Source organism: Emydura macquarii, unplaced genomic scaffold (assembly GCF_026122565.2).
Source record: "Emydura macquarii macquarii isolate MOO-44397 ecotype Brisbane River unplaced genomic scaffold, CSIRO-AGI_Emac_v2 contig_1110, whole genome shotgun sequence".
Taxonomy (NCBI): Eukaryota; Metazoa; Chordata; order Testudines; family Chelidae; genus Emydura; species Emydura macquarii.
The window spans coordinates 978,854-992,726 of NW_027131247.1; the positions used below are offsets into that span (position 1 = coordinate 978,854).

At 40.4% G+C, this 13,873-nt stretch overlaps 1 protein-coding gene across 3 annotated transcripts in view; it reads left to right on the plus strand.

Annotated features, from left to right (window-relative positions):
- Positions 1 to 13,873, plus strand: part of SLC23A2 (solute carrier family 23 member 2) — an 88,741-nt gene that overhangs the window by 12,746 nt on the left and 62,122 nt on the right. Inside the window, exon 1 of one of the 3 annotated variants that reach the window (XM_067545841.1) lies at positions 13,353 to 13,366. The exons of the other annotated variants lie outside the window; for them this stretch is intronic. The gene's annotated coding sequence lies outside the window, so the exon portion shown is untranslated. Of the gene's footprint in view, positions 1 to 13,352; positions 13,367 to 13,873 lie in introns of those variants that run through there. 3 annotated transcript variants of the gene reach the window in all.

A 13,873-nucleotide genomic window follows, 5' to 3' on the forward strand; every position in this document is an offset into this window, starting at 1 on the left:
TAGTGCAAGCATAAAAACCATAAGCAAATGCTGATGCATTAAGTCTATACTAAGCTGACATGTTTCCAGAAGAAAAATACGAGCCATTATAGAGACTAACATGTCAAATATTAGCGCTTTGTGTAAAGCCTGAGCTGTTATTAAAATGTTACACCGTTGCCACCCCCTGTCAGGGCTGGGATGTAGCTGACTATGTCTAGTGGTTAGTGTAGAGTGGGGAGCCAGGTCCAGGAACACCAGCTGGGGTTCAGAACCAGAAAGTTAGGAGCCGAGAGTCAGATACCAGGAATCAAGCAGAGTCAGGAGGTCAGGACTATGAGATGAGAACAGGTAGCGCTGGGTGAGCAGTCTGAAGCCCAGCTGTACAGGTGACTTTTTGTTCCTCATTCAGACCCATTCCCCCCTGCTTAAGCCAAACAAGAGCTCTGGTGTTTCACCAGTTGGGACCCATGGATGGAGCCTCCTATCTGAGCTGGGCTTCATAAAGTCCTGGTTTTAGCTGATGCTAGTAAGCTGTCTGGTGGAGGGTCGGAGCATGATGACCTGCCAGGAATCCTGTAGACCTGGGTTCTAGACCTGCAGGTCATGACGTCACCTCATTTAGGTTTCCTACCTGAACATCCTTTGTGCTCTGTTCAGTAATCTTTATTGGCATGCCATACAACATCTTTATTACCAGATCTAAATATCTTTCCTACTATGGAGTCCTACCAAACGTAAATATAACTGTATGCAATTTCCCCTTAGTAATATTCTACATCTGGCAACACTCTCTTTCAAAGACAATGATTTGCCATAGGCATCTCAATGATCTTAAACCTTTTCACTTGGGTAATACTGTGAACCTGAGCAGCAATCATCAGGGCTGCACTTCAGTGATTTCGTTATTATTGTAAGAAGAGATCCCAGTAGGCGGTTTGGGCAACTGCTCTTCAGCTTGGAGCATCCTCTCACATGGGGATCTGCAGTGTTCAGTCTTGTTCCTTCTCTAGTTTGTGCCAGAGCAAGTTTCCTTTATCCCTTTTCATGTCAAAGAAAGAACTAGGCTGGAAAACAGATTGTTTTTAGTTGTTTAAAGAGAGACCAACTCAGTTCCGGTTCATTTAAAAAAAACAAACAACTTGAGTTGAAGAATATGTCCAAAAGTTGCTGCCTCCTTGAGATGGCCATAGACAAACTCCTTTATCCTGGCACCTGTATGGGATCTGAGCTGCCCAGGTTCTCACTAGCTTGTTCATGCCCCAACACATCCTCCCACCACCTGCCATCAATCCTGTTCATCACTGTACCAGTCTGGCACTTTCATATAGGCAATAGTGCGTTCTGCTACCTTCAGGATGTTGTAACTCTCAGAATCATTAAAATGATATTGTGTGTTGGGTTATAGTGAAGGAAACAAATTTGTGTGTGTGTGTATAAAGGTCACAGCACTAGTTTTCCCCCACTAGTGATGAAACATAGGTATTAGATTTATAAAGGTTGTTTTTTATGCTTTTTTCTTTTTTGTAGGTCATTTGAGTCAGTCTTCCCTTACCGCCTTTGACTCTTCCTGATGCCAGAACAAAGGTTTCTAGACATGCTTAATATCTGACAAGGGAGTCTATCTTGATGGAATAATTTTTTTGTTGGTTTCTCCCTCCTCCCTCCCCACTTTTGGTCTCCTTGTCTCCAAGGTTTGTGGTGATTTCTCCACCATGGGAAATTTTAAACTCAAGATTGGATTTTTTTCCTCCCATAAAACAGAGGCTGTAGCTCAAACCGGAATTAATTTTGGGAAGTTCTATGGCCTGTATGAGGTCAGACTAGATGATCACAATGGTCCCTTCTGGCTTTATAATCTAAGAAAATGTCTGTCTCTCTTGGCTGCTGCTACTCTTTATTTCCCACTGACAACCATCACTCTCAGTACTAATGGTGGACATGGTAGCATTAACTTTTAGCGCTACAAGTTGCCCACGGGGAGATGTTGGGCCATGTAGTACAGGGGGCTGAACTCTGCATCATCCACTGTATTGGGTGTGCAGTTCCCTAGAAACTCTACAGTGGGGTAAGAGCTGGATTGAGGACTATGGGTAGTTGAAAGAACTGAGTACATAACACTTGAAACCTAACAACAATTCCTTTACATAAAAACGAATATATATTTGCTGACTATTCCTAGAAAAGCTTCCTTGAAATAATCCTAAAGGAATGTACAGTCATCAAATCGGAAGGGGCTAACTCTTCCAACTGAATTACTGGAAAGAAGGCGAGAAAGTGTGCTACGTTTGAGATGGACTCATGGCCGTGATGCTTTGAAGATTGATGGGAATATTTAATTTCAGATGAAAGGTAGGTAGGTATGTTAGGGACACTGCAGCCTGTAGGTAAGAGTTGAATAACATTTGTACATACTGTTTGCTTGCTTACTGAGTTCTGAAAGAGATAACAGGATTTGAAGTGAAGATTGAACAGAGGCAGGGCTACACACCTGCCTCATCCCACTAGTTCTAATGCTGCTTCGTTCAGCTCTGTGGCTAAATTGTTCTACTTGATCAGTTAGAATTTAATGCTGGAGTTCTTCTTAAGCACCTGTGCAAACAGTGTGTTGAGTTGAAGAATGTATCAACTTGTTTGTATAAAAATAGAGAGTAACTTCAACTAAAAATGAAATTATTTCCAGGTCTGTGCACAGCCTACAACCATCTCAGTGTGGCGGTCTAGTATAAATGTAGTTTATACTGGCAAAAGAGTGCTTTTGTTAATATAGTTTATACCAAGTCCCCGAATAAAATAAGTGATATCAGCAAAAGCAGTTGTTTGCCAGTATAACTGCCTCTAAACTATGGCTTTTGCTGTTATAAAAAGTGTCATTAAAAATCGCACCCTTAACAACATTACTATACTGGCAAATGTTTTAAATGTAGAGCTGGCGTAGGTTTCTTAAGTGTCTGTGGCGTTAGATGCTGCAGAGCGCACCCCTAGAATGAGTGTGCATTTTTGCCCATGGTCTCTGGCAAGCAAATCACCCTATGAGCTGCGTCACTGCCATTTGTGTGCTATATCTGGATTCGAAGCCTGACTGGGAAGGGTCCAAGATATTGGCAGACATCAGGTGTAGTTTGAGAATACTTAAGTTAACTTGCTCAATAGGAGATTAAGCATTTAGTAGGAAGTGTGTGTTCTGTTGCAAGGAGAGTTGTTTCCTGGAGTACTGGTTGTACCGTACTATTGCATCAGAATGGCTGACGGGATGCATCACTTGATGATAACCTGTTCTAGTCATTCCCTCTGAAGCCACTGGCATTGGCCATTGTCGGAAGGCAGGATACTGGTTAGATGGGCCGTTGATCTGACCCGATACGGCCATTCTTATGTTTTATTTAGTGTGTGGGGCACACTGCCTCCTGTAAAGGAAGTGCTGACAATCTTTGTAGCAGGAAATCCAGGTGCTCCCTGACACATGAATGTAATAGTTAAAGCTATAGTTAATATGTCAGCGTTAAAATGAACAACATAAAGTTAAGCCTCAGTGAATCTTATATTTACTGTGGTGCCAATCCAAGTTCAGTTGTAAAATAATCGATGGAGGTTGACCCTCCAGTAAGAATGATTTGTGAATGTAAATGGAGGTCCAGTAAAAAAGTTTGTGATCAATTTCAGAGTTTGCTGACCTAATAAAAAGAATAGCAGCTCACCAGCAGCCATCTTAATTCATTTTGTAAGGGAAAGTTGCATCCGTGCCCATGAAGCTCATGGCCCTATATACGGTAGGGAAACTCTTTTAAAATATTTGAATGTGATCTCTGACACTAGGTCCTGAAAACCATAATGTATTCATTAAGGTGCTTGCTTCTTGAGTAATTACATTTTTAAATATATGCTAACTCCCTCTTGACTATTTTTGTAACTTGGAATTTTATTCTTTGCATTTAATATGTAAAAACACACAGATGCAGGAAAAGTTCTAAGAAATATTCCATAGTAGTAATATGCCCTGTAATCAGATTTAGAATAAAAAGTCAAGCATTATCCATTCACATTCAAACCAGAAAATGAAATCTCAGTTACATCGCTGTGATAAGATCGCAGTGGACGTCCTTTCTGTTATAGTAGAAAGGCCTAGATTTGGACTAGTCAGGTTTTGTAAGGAGCAAATATGTAACAGTGCCAAATATTGAGGATGAGGCATTAAGGTCAAATGGCAGGATTTCAGATCAGTTTCACTAGTAACTGTAGCCTTCTCTGTGTAATTTACAGAGCATTAAGTGTGTTTTTATTAAAGGGTTGCATCTTAAGTGCTTTTTTAAGCAAGAAGATCATACTGGCATTCAATTGTAGTAATTTCTCTGAAATTTAGAGTAAATTTTACTGTTGGAGGCTGTGCTTTACTGTACTTGCAGTTAAAATCTGAAATCTTTAAACATTTATAAATATGTCTGCAAGATAAGACTTGTTTGTTTTTCAGCTCTTTAAATAGCAAGGAGATTTAGGTCTATTTATTCTGTTACTATGTAATGCGACTTTCCTGTGCAATGGCTTTGCTTGTTCTCTGGTTATTTTACCAGTGCTTCAAAGGAAGGGTGTTCACATATGGATATGCTGTATAAATTGAAACTATTTGATGGTTGAAAGAAACTTCAAACAATACATCATGACTCTTCTTTTGGGGAGAACACTGCTAAATTAGATGGTAACCCTGCAAGAATTGATACGTGCTAGAGAGACTCATCTTACCATGATGAATCAAACTTTTCCCTGTATGATTTCCTTGCCAAGGGATATGCTGCTTTGTTGAAAAATCCTGCTCTAATAAGGGCAGCTGCAACCATTTGAACATTAGCTAACAAATGTGACACTTCCGTTCTTTTAAAAAAGATTTTTAGAACTTCCAGTGGAGATTACACCACTTAGTGATTTTCTGTAATAGCATAGGAATCACTTTTTCTTGTTCCATCTTATTAGTGTTACAAAATAACAACAGATGTATGAAAGATCAGGAGGAATGATTTGATTGGGGAGAGTTGGCATGCATTGGGCCATGTCATCCGGCTTTCTTTGCATTTATGATCATGCAATGATTTGTCATATCACACCTAAATAAAAGGCACATGGAAGATTGTTGCATAATAAACTGTTCAGGAAGGACAGGCAGGGGCGAAAGGGTGGAGGAGTTGCACTGTATGTAACAGAGCTCTATGATTGCTCTGAGCTCCAGTATGAAACTGGAGATAAGCCAGTTGAGAGTCTCTGGGTTAAGCTTAGAAGCAAGAACAATAAGGGTGATATCGTAGTGGGTGTCTGTTACAGACCAGACCAGGAGGACAAGGTAGATGAGGCTTTTTTCAGTCAACTAGGGAAAGTTTCCAGTTCACAGGACTTGATTCTCATGGGAAACTTCAATCACCCTGACATCTGCTGGAAGAGCAATACAGCAGAGCACAAACAGTCCAGGAAGTTTTTGGATAGTGTTGCAGACAACTTTCTGGTGCAAGTGTTGGAGCAACCAACTAGGGGCCGTGCTTCTCTTGACCTGCTGCTCACAAACAGGGAAGATTTGGTAGGGGAAGTAGAAGTGGGTGGCAGCCTAGGCAGCAGTGACCATGAGATGGTCGAGTTCAGGATCCTGACAAAAGGAGGAAAGGAGAATAGCAGGATACGGACCAAGGACTTCAGAAAAGCAGACTTTGACTCCCTCAGGGAACTGATGGGCAGGATCTCCTTGGAGGCTAATATGAGGGGAAAGGAATCCAAGAGAGCTGGCTGTATTTTAAAGAAACCTTATTGAGGGCGCAGGAACAAACCATCCCGATGTGCAGAAAGAATAGCAAATATGGTAGGCGTCCAGCTTGGCTTAACAAAGAAGTCTTTGGTGCACTTAAACACAAAAAAGGAAGCTTACAAGAAGTGGAAGCTTGGTCAGATGACTAGGGAGGATTATAAAAATACTGCTCGAACATGCAGGAATGAAATCAGGAAGGCCGAAGCACAATTCAGTTGCAGCTAGCAAGGGAACAAGAAGGGTTTCTACAGGTATGTTACCAACAAGAGGAAGATTAGGGAAAGTGTGGGCCCCTTACAGAATGGGGGAGGCAACCTAGTGACAGAGCATATGGAGAAAGCTGAGGTACTCAATGCCTTTTTTGCCTCTGTCTTCACAGACAAGGTCAGCTCCCAGACAACTGAATTGGGCAGCACAGAATGGGAAGGAGGTGAACATCTCGCAGTGCTGAAGGAACAGGTCCAGGACTATTTAGAAAGACGGGACATATACAAGTCCGTGGGGCCAGCTGCAATGCATCCGAGGATGCTGAGGGAGTTGGCTGATGTGATTTCAGAGCCATTGGCTATTATCTTTGAAAGCTCTTGGCAACTGGGAGAGGTCCCTGATGATTGGAAAAAGGCAAATAGAGTGCCCATCTTCAAGAAAGGGAAGAAAGAGGATCCAGGGAACTACAGACCAGTCAGCCTCACCTCAATCCCTGGAAAAATCATGGAGCAGGTCCTCAAGGAATCCATATTAAGGCACTTGGAAGAGAGGAAGGTGATCAGGAACAGTCAACATGGATGTCTTTCCTCTTGAAAGGAGGAGTTTGCAGGAACTAGTGTTGAGCATTAGGGCAGCATTTCTCATTGAACATGTGAAACACAACGTATGTAAACAAGATTAAGTGAAATCCAAGTTAGCAAACCTCTGCTTTTGAGCATATAACATGGAGGCATGTCAGTTAAGTACATGTTACCATAGGGCAAGGTAAAATTTGGGAAATGGTACCCAGGATTTGGAGCTATTCTACTTTACTTGTAAATGAGGCAAGTGGTGGTGTTTTTTGTTTTTGTTTTTTTGTTTGTTTGTTTTTTATTTTAAGGAAGAGTTTGGTCAGAACTGTGAATACAGTGATCTGGTAAGAGGGTCTTGGTATATCTATATTAACTTAGGGTGGACGCTCAGGACATTTCCAGATATTTTGATCAGTATACGTCTAATAGCAGATATTGGTGTCAGAATAGAATATTTTTCAATATTTATCATTTGACTGAATGCCTCTGTTTTGTAAGTGGAAAGAGAAACTAATGTTGTGTGTGTATTTTTGAGCATGTAACAGAACATGGAGGTGTGTCACACAGAAACAAACACACACAAATAAAATATTTGGAGGGGGAAAATAACAATGTAGTTGTAACTGAAGTAAACCAACTCTTAGAAAACAAAAACAACAAGAGTTCTGTGGCATTTTAAAGACTAACAAATTTAATTTTTGTAGGCATAAGCTTTCGTGAGACTCAGCTCACTTCGTCAGATGCAGAGGTAAAAAACAACATCTCACTTCCTTGCAAATGTATTTCTACAGTAGGAATCTGTGGAGAGGGAGTGACTACCTCTCAGCTCACACCTGCAGCGGCAGGTCTCAGGCTACGTTTATACTGATGGCGGCAAAATCGCCGCCAGATAGATCTTTCAGGATCGATTGAGCGGTCAGTGAGACCACCCCCCCAAGTAGCGTAGTGCTGAGTTGATGGGAGCGCTGTTCCCGTCGGCTCAGCGCAGTGTGAACAGCACACAGAAGGGAAGCTGAGCAGTCGATGTCAGTTACACAAACTACTCTGCGTAGTTTGCATAACTCCCGTTGGCTGCCGCTGAATCGCGCGGTCAGTGCGAACCAGCCCTTAGAGCCCATGTAACTGGCTTGGGCTACGCTGTGGGGCTAAAAATAGCTGGGTAGACATTGGGCTCAGAAACCTGGCACGAGGTTGGGTCTCAGAGCCTGGGCTCCAGCCCGAGCTGGAATGTCTACACTGCTACTTTTAGCCGCACAACACGAGCTCTCATGAACCTGAATCAGTTGCCCTGGGCTCGGAGAATCACTGCTGTGGTGGTTTTGTTTCGCTGTGTAGCTGTGTCCCAAGGGGTCAGGCTTGAAACACTGAGGTTTCACTGTGAGAGAAACTTGTACTTTTCCTGACATAGACATAGAAAAACAGCTGCAGGGTTTTTGTTTTTGGAAGGGGACAGGGAGGACAGACGGCTATTAATCCAGCCCCTTTTTATGAACCCCACAAATAAAATTTAAGAGTGGGATTTTCAAAAGTACTTGAAGGTTAAAAAAGCTTTGTTTTGTCTTTTACATTTCCTACTTGCCAATAACCTTTAGCACATTGATACCATGATTAGTGCATTAAAATGTGTGTATATATAATTCTTTAATTTTGCTTACTAGATTGGCAGCTTGAACTTCAGGTTATAAGTGGGTCAGGTCTTGGGTCAGGTGTTAATTTCTTTTTCACCTCTTTCCTACAATGCGGGAGAATTACATAGCTGGCCAGATGTATAGCAGGGTGTTCTGATGTCTTACAATATTGGTTACTATTGTAGTTTCTCAGACTACATGGATTAACATCTACTTTTGTACAATAGTAGCTATACTGCTATTTGCTGTAAGTAATTTAATGCAGCTACAAGTAATCAGATATGTCCAAAATCTGAGAATAGGGAAGCAGGGTGGGTTTTTTTGTTGTTTGTTTGTTTTTTTTGGTGGCTGGGGAGTGAGGAGGAAGACAAACCGATAGAGGACATGGTTTATTTGAACTGAACTTTTTAGTACAAATGATCATTGCTTTTTTTAAAAAACAGTCTCCAAAATGATGAGATTTTAAAAAAATTGGTGAGCAGATCTATAAGGGTGTATTTTGTGTTAAATATGGTGTAAGACTTGTGTATTGCACACTTAGGTTATGCATGACATCCATGATGAATTCTGCTTGTGACTTTGGTATTCAGAGGCTCAAATGCTAATTGTCTCGGTACTTTTTATACAATTAAAATGACTTTTGGACATTACATTCAGTAACTATATATGATGTTTTACATATAATGCAGTGCTGTTTTTCCTGCTGTCAGTTGTTTGTGCTGTCATTTGTTCTTATTGAGCATGTCAGGTGTCTGCACTGATATTCTCCCTCTTTCAAAAGCAGTGTGCTTTAGCATTTTACAGCTAATCTGTTGACTGAAATTCTGGCTTCTTTTTATATTAAAGCTGCAAATGTTTAGGTGAAGCTCAGGTTTGAAAATTGTTTAGATTTAACTTCCTCCTTTCTGAAATGAGCACACAATGTGATCTCTGTCATACTCCTTATTTTGTGGACTGACTTCATTGATTAGGTCTGGGGCTCAAAACTCACTGTGAAGGAGACAATCATACAAATGCAAGAGAAAAAAGGTGGGGAAAATATCTTTTTCCACTCCTCACCCACAACAATGATGGCCAAGTATTGGCACACAGTATGACTTGCATTGTATGCTTACCTTTCTTAAAACTGTTGGTGGGGATGCACTGGCTTTCTCCTATTCCTTCTTAGTAAGTGACAAGTAAAAGCTTCTCTACTGAACAATTTTAGTATCAACAGGACACTGTATTTCAGTGGTGAAAGGTGAAATAGGAACCATTAGCCTTGTCCTGTGTGCCGGGCATCCACAGCTTTTGCTGTGGTCAGTTGGAGCAGCAGGTCCTCACCATCTGCAGAAAATAAGACCTTTAAGTTTTGTTGGCTTGCTATGTTAGAAACAGCTTTAAACTTGCCAAAGATTTACATTGCTCACAAACAGAAGGGAGCTAGGTGGCACTGTTGCTTTGTTTTTCTCCTCTTAAAAATCTGGGTTCAAAAACATCTTTATATCACAAACATAAATGAGTTTATTGCTCACACGTGAATAGCACATACAAGGCAGTCTCTCACCAGCACCGGCGTGGTGGTAACACTGCAAATCTGCCTTTAGATGTGTCTGCAGTGTTGTAGCTGTGTTGGTCCCAGGGAATTAGAGAGACAAGGTGGGTGAGGTAATAACTTGTACTGGTCAATTTCTGTTGGTAAAAGAGATCAGCTTTGAAGCTCTTCTTCAGGTGTGGAAAAGGTACTCAGAGTGTCAGCTAAATGGAACAGATTATTTAGCATAAGGAGTTAACATGTTACAAGAGACCAAGGTGAAGTTGGCAGTTATAACCTCTGCAGTTGTAGGACAAAGGAGGGTTAGTGAGTTTCAGGTTGTTGTAATGAGCCATAAATCCAGAGTCTTTATTCAGTCTATGATTTTGTCTAGCCAAGTTAGGAATTTAAGGTCTCAGGCTCATCTTTTGAAGTTGTTGTGCAGGTTTCCTTTGGGGATGAGGACTGAGAGATCAGATGTGTAGTGATCATTTTGTGAAAAGTGTTTGCCCATGAGTGATGGAGCTTTTTTGTTTCTGGGAGTTCATTCGAGAGCATAGTCGTTGTCTAGTTTCACCCACATACTTGTTATTGGGGCAATTAGTGCGCTGGGTGAGATGCATCATATGTTGTGATAGACATGTATAGGACTTATGGATCTTGAAAGATGTTGTGGGGCGTGTTGATCATTGTAGCAGTGGAGATATGCCTGTGGGATTTGCATCTGTTTCTATGGCAGGGTCTGGTGCCACTTTGAGCTGTTGAGTCCTGGTCTGAGGGAGCTTACTTCCGATAATGAGGTTGTGTTGTTCGAAGGTCAGAAGAGGGGGTTCAGAAAGGTTTCTTACTTGATGGGGATCACATCCTGAATGGATTGTAATTGTTCAATACCCCACAGGGAGTCCAGCATAGGGTGGTAGGTGACAACTAGGGGTGAATGTGTGTGTGGTGTCCCTCCCCCCACCCCCACTGAAACAGGTTCTCTTGGGGTATTTGGGTGGCCTGTTTCTCTGGTGGGATGGTCTGTTTGGTCAAGACGGTTTTGAGTGTGTTAAGGTGTGTATCTTGGACTTTTTCTTCTGGGCATACTCTGACGTTGGAGTGCCTGACTGTAGATAACAGCTTTCTTGGGAGGCTTGGGATGTAAATGCATCTGTGAAGACAAGGGTTTTTTTTGTACACCGTTATCTGTAGTGTTCCACTGTTGAAGCTGATGGTGGGATCTGTGAAGTCGATGTTGGTGTGGGGGGGTAGTCTAGAGAGTTTGTTGAAAGTGGTAGTTGTCGAAGTTGTAGTGGAAATCTGTGAGTGAGCTGAGGTCATCTGTCAGAGGATGAAAATACTGTCTGTGTGTTTCGGGTATATCATTGGTTTCCTGGCAGAGATCTGTGCTTGCGTGCATCTGCATATGACCTGTTGTAATCATTACTTACCGGTACCTCAGTTTCCCAAGATAAAGGGAAAGTCTCAGTGTATAGAACCACAGGAGTACATAATGAATATGTTTGGAGAATTGTGCCAAACAACTCATTCTCTGTCATGAAGAGCTTCAAGTCTTATGAGCACAAAATGATGCAGTACAGGACAATATGAAGATGTCACAGCAGATGATGATTTTAGTTGAAATTTGTCATGGAACAGGTGAATTGTAAAGAGTATTTGAAAGGCAAGGGGGCTTTGTGTGCATTTGGGAGACTGCTCTAGACATGAGAAGTAACATGGGAGAAAAGGTACGTACTTCACAGTGAGCAAAGGAGACATGGAGCAGACAAGGAATAAGGTTTGGGGTATGTCTCAGACTGTACCAGGAAATGAGGAGTGGTGTGTACATAGGAGCATGAACTTCATGTGGAAGAAGAGAGGAAAACCAGTAGAGCGGCTGAAGGAGGAGAGAGGAAGGGAAATAGTAGAGTGAAAGACGTTATCTGTAGATCTCTTGATCTAAGAAGGTAACGTGGAATTGTATAGGTGACACTTTCTAGCGGTTTATATGCTGACTGTCCAGATTTCAGTGTCGTGTCGTCACTGGACACTGCTCCTTTTTTTTTCCCCTCCCCCCCTTTGTATATTAGTGTCCTCTTGAGGTAGGTGGGGTTCAATTTAAAGAAGATTTTGCTGTAATATGGGTGCCTTGGAATTCTTGGGGGATGCTTGCCTAGTATTCAGTTACTTTTTGTATTGAACAAACTCTTCCCTGAATATAATTTTTTTTTTTTTTTGGATAATCCTTTGAGTTTGTTTGCAGAGAACTCTGAGGGTGGGGGTGATGTTGAGGAGGTAGTGTATTAAAGAAGAGTGCTTTGAATTCCAAGAATAATTAAATCTTTAAATTTTCATTAAAAGGCATCATGCAAACTCATCACAGAATAAACCACCTGCATATTTTATACAGACATTGAGGAAAATTCTCATTTCCTTTGAAATGCACATGTATCTCTGCATTGATGCAAATGCATAACCCACTTGCATTGAAACCTTGTAATATTTGTTCATGATATTTGTGATTTAAACTGGTTTATAAAACTAAGCTTCAGAACTTACATAATGAGGCTGCCTAGTTTGCAATGTCGGTTTAGATAGAGATTAGAAAGTAGTATTTCAGGGTTCTATACTTGACATACTTGGTGACTTTTGGCAAGCCACTTTCTCTGCTTCAGTTTCTCCATCTGTAAAAATGTATAATGCATACCTGTCTTTGCAAAGGCCTAACATCTTTGGATTAAATTTTCTGTACAAATGCAAAATGTTAATATGCATAGGAAATTTAGTAAATTACAAGAGAAACAATTTTAATAGGTCCTAATTTTAAAATAGTCTAAGTTTATTTTCTGTCACAATTCTGTTTTCAAATTTCCCCCATCATAGGCTGAGCGAAGTTTGATGTTTGGATTCCTATCTGTAAAATAAATGAACCACAATATATACTATGCCTTACGGGTTTTGGACAGATTTTCACCAACTAAATTGTATGCTATCAGACAGGGTTTGAGTTCATTAGGTTTTTTTATTGATTTAGGGTAATGGCTATAAAAATATTTTCATACCAGTCACGCAACACATGTTCATGTCTCTCCCTTCCTTTGTGTACTGTATAAGTATGTTCTCCAGTGTTTTGTCCTACAAACCATGTAACTAATAGTATAACAACATCAGTATTAACAATAGTAAATACTGGGGGTTAGAGGGAGCATATCAGCATGGTTATAGCTTTTACAAAATCAGGCACTGCTGTAGTTTTACTCTATTTGAGGATTTTTGCTGTGTTCCACTGAATTTTCTGTCTGTAATATTCCAAAATGCATACAACAGTTATTAATGTCTAAACCACTCAGCCCATTGGTTTAGTTTGATTTGTATACATCCTGCTATTTATTACTCATAAAGCTACTTACTATGCATTTACTTAAATTTTCTAGTTATGTCAGCGGCATGTAATAACAGCTTGCGACCATGTGGTGTCTTCCTGTTTTTTTAGCTGTTGTGTAATGTAAATAGTGATTCTGATTGGATAAAATAGTTATACAATATAACGAGCCTATCTAGATTATAAAAAGCCTTCAGTATGTCTGCATTTTAATAGAATGCTAGTCACAGCCCTCAGCTGCTCCGTGTAGAAAACAGAAGAAACTCCTGTATAAGTCAGTTGATTGAGAGGCTCTGTAGAGATTAGTACAGATTTCTTGAGGTAAGATAATTTCTTTGAATTAAAGTGGTAACACGATGAACTCAGCTTCTTAAATTCAGATATTAAATGTCCAGTTTATAATCAGTAGGTACAAAGAACATAAGATGCAAATGATTGTAAACCATATGACAAAACTCTTCGGATTTTTACAAACATTCAAAACGTCATTTGGGTTTGAGGATTTTAATCAGTTTTGTTTGCTTACTATAGAAAATAGACTTGACTGCTGTAAAGAGGATGAGGCAGAAATTCTTAAGGCATTCTTAATTTGTAAAGTCATTTTCTGTAGCAATATGTTTGCTTACAGACTTGCATTTAAAAAAAACAAACCACATTGAAATAAGAGAGGAACCTGTTTTGTGTGGAAATGATTCAGTTAAGAATGGAGGTTTTACAGTGTTTGAAAATGCTGAAGTGTTTATAGGAGGAAAGTTAAATTTTGGGAGGAAAAATTTTTCTTTTGAGTTTTCTTTAAAGAATGGTGGATGTTTAAGAACAATAAATGGA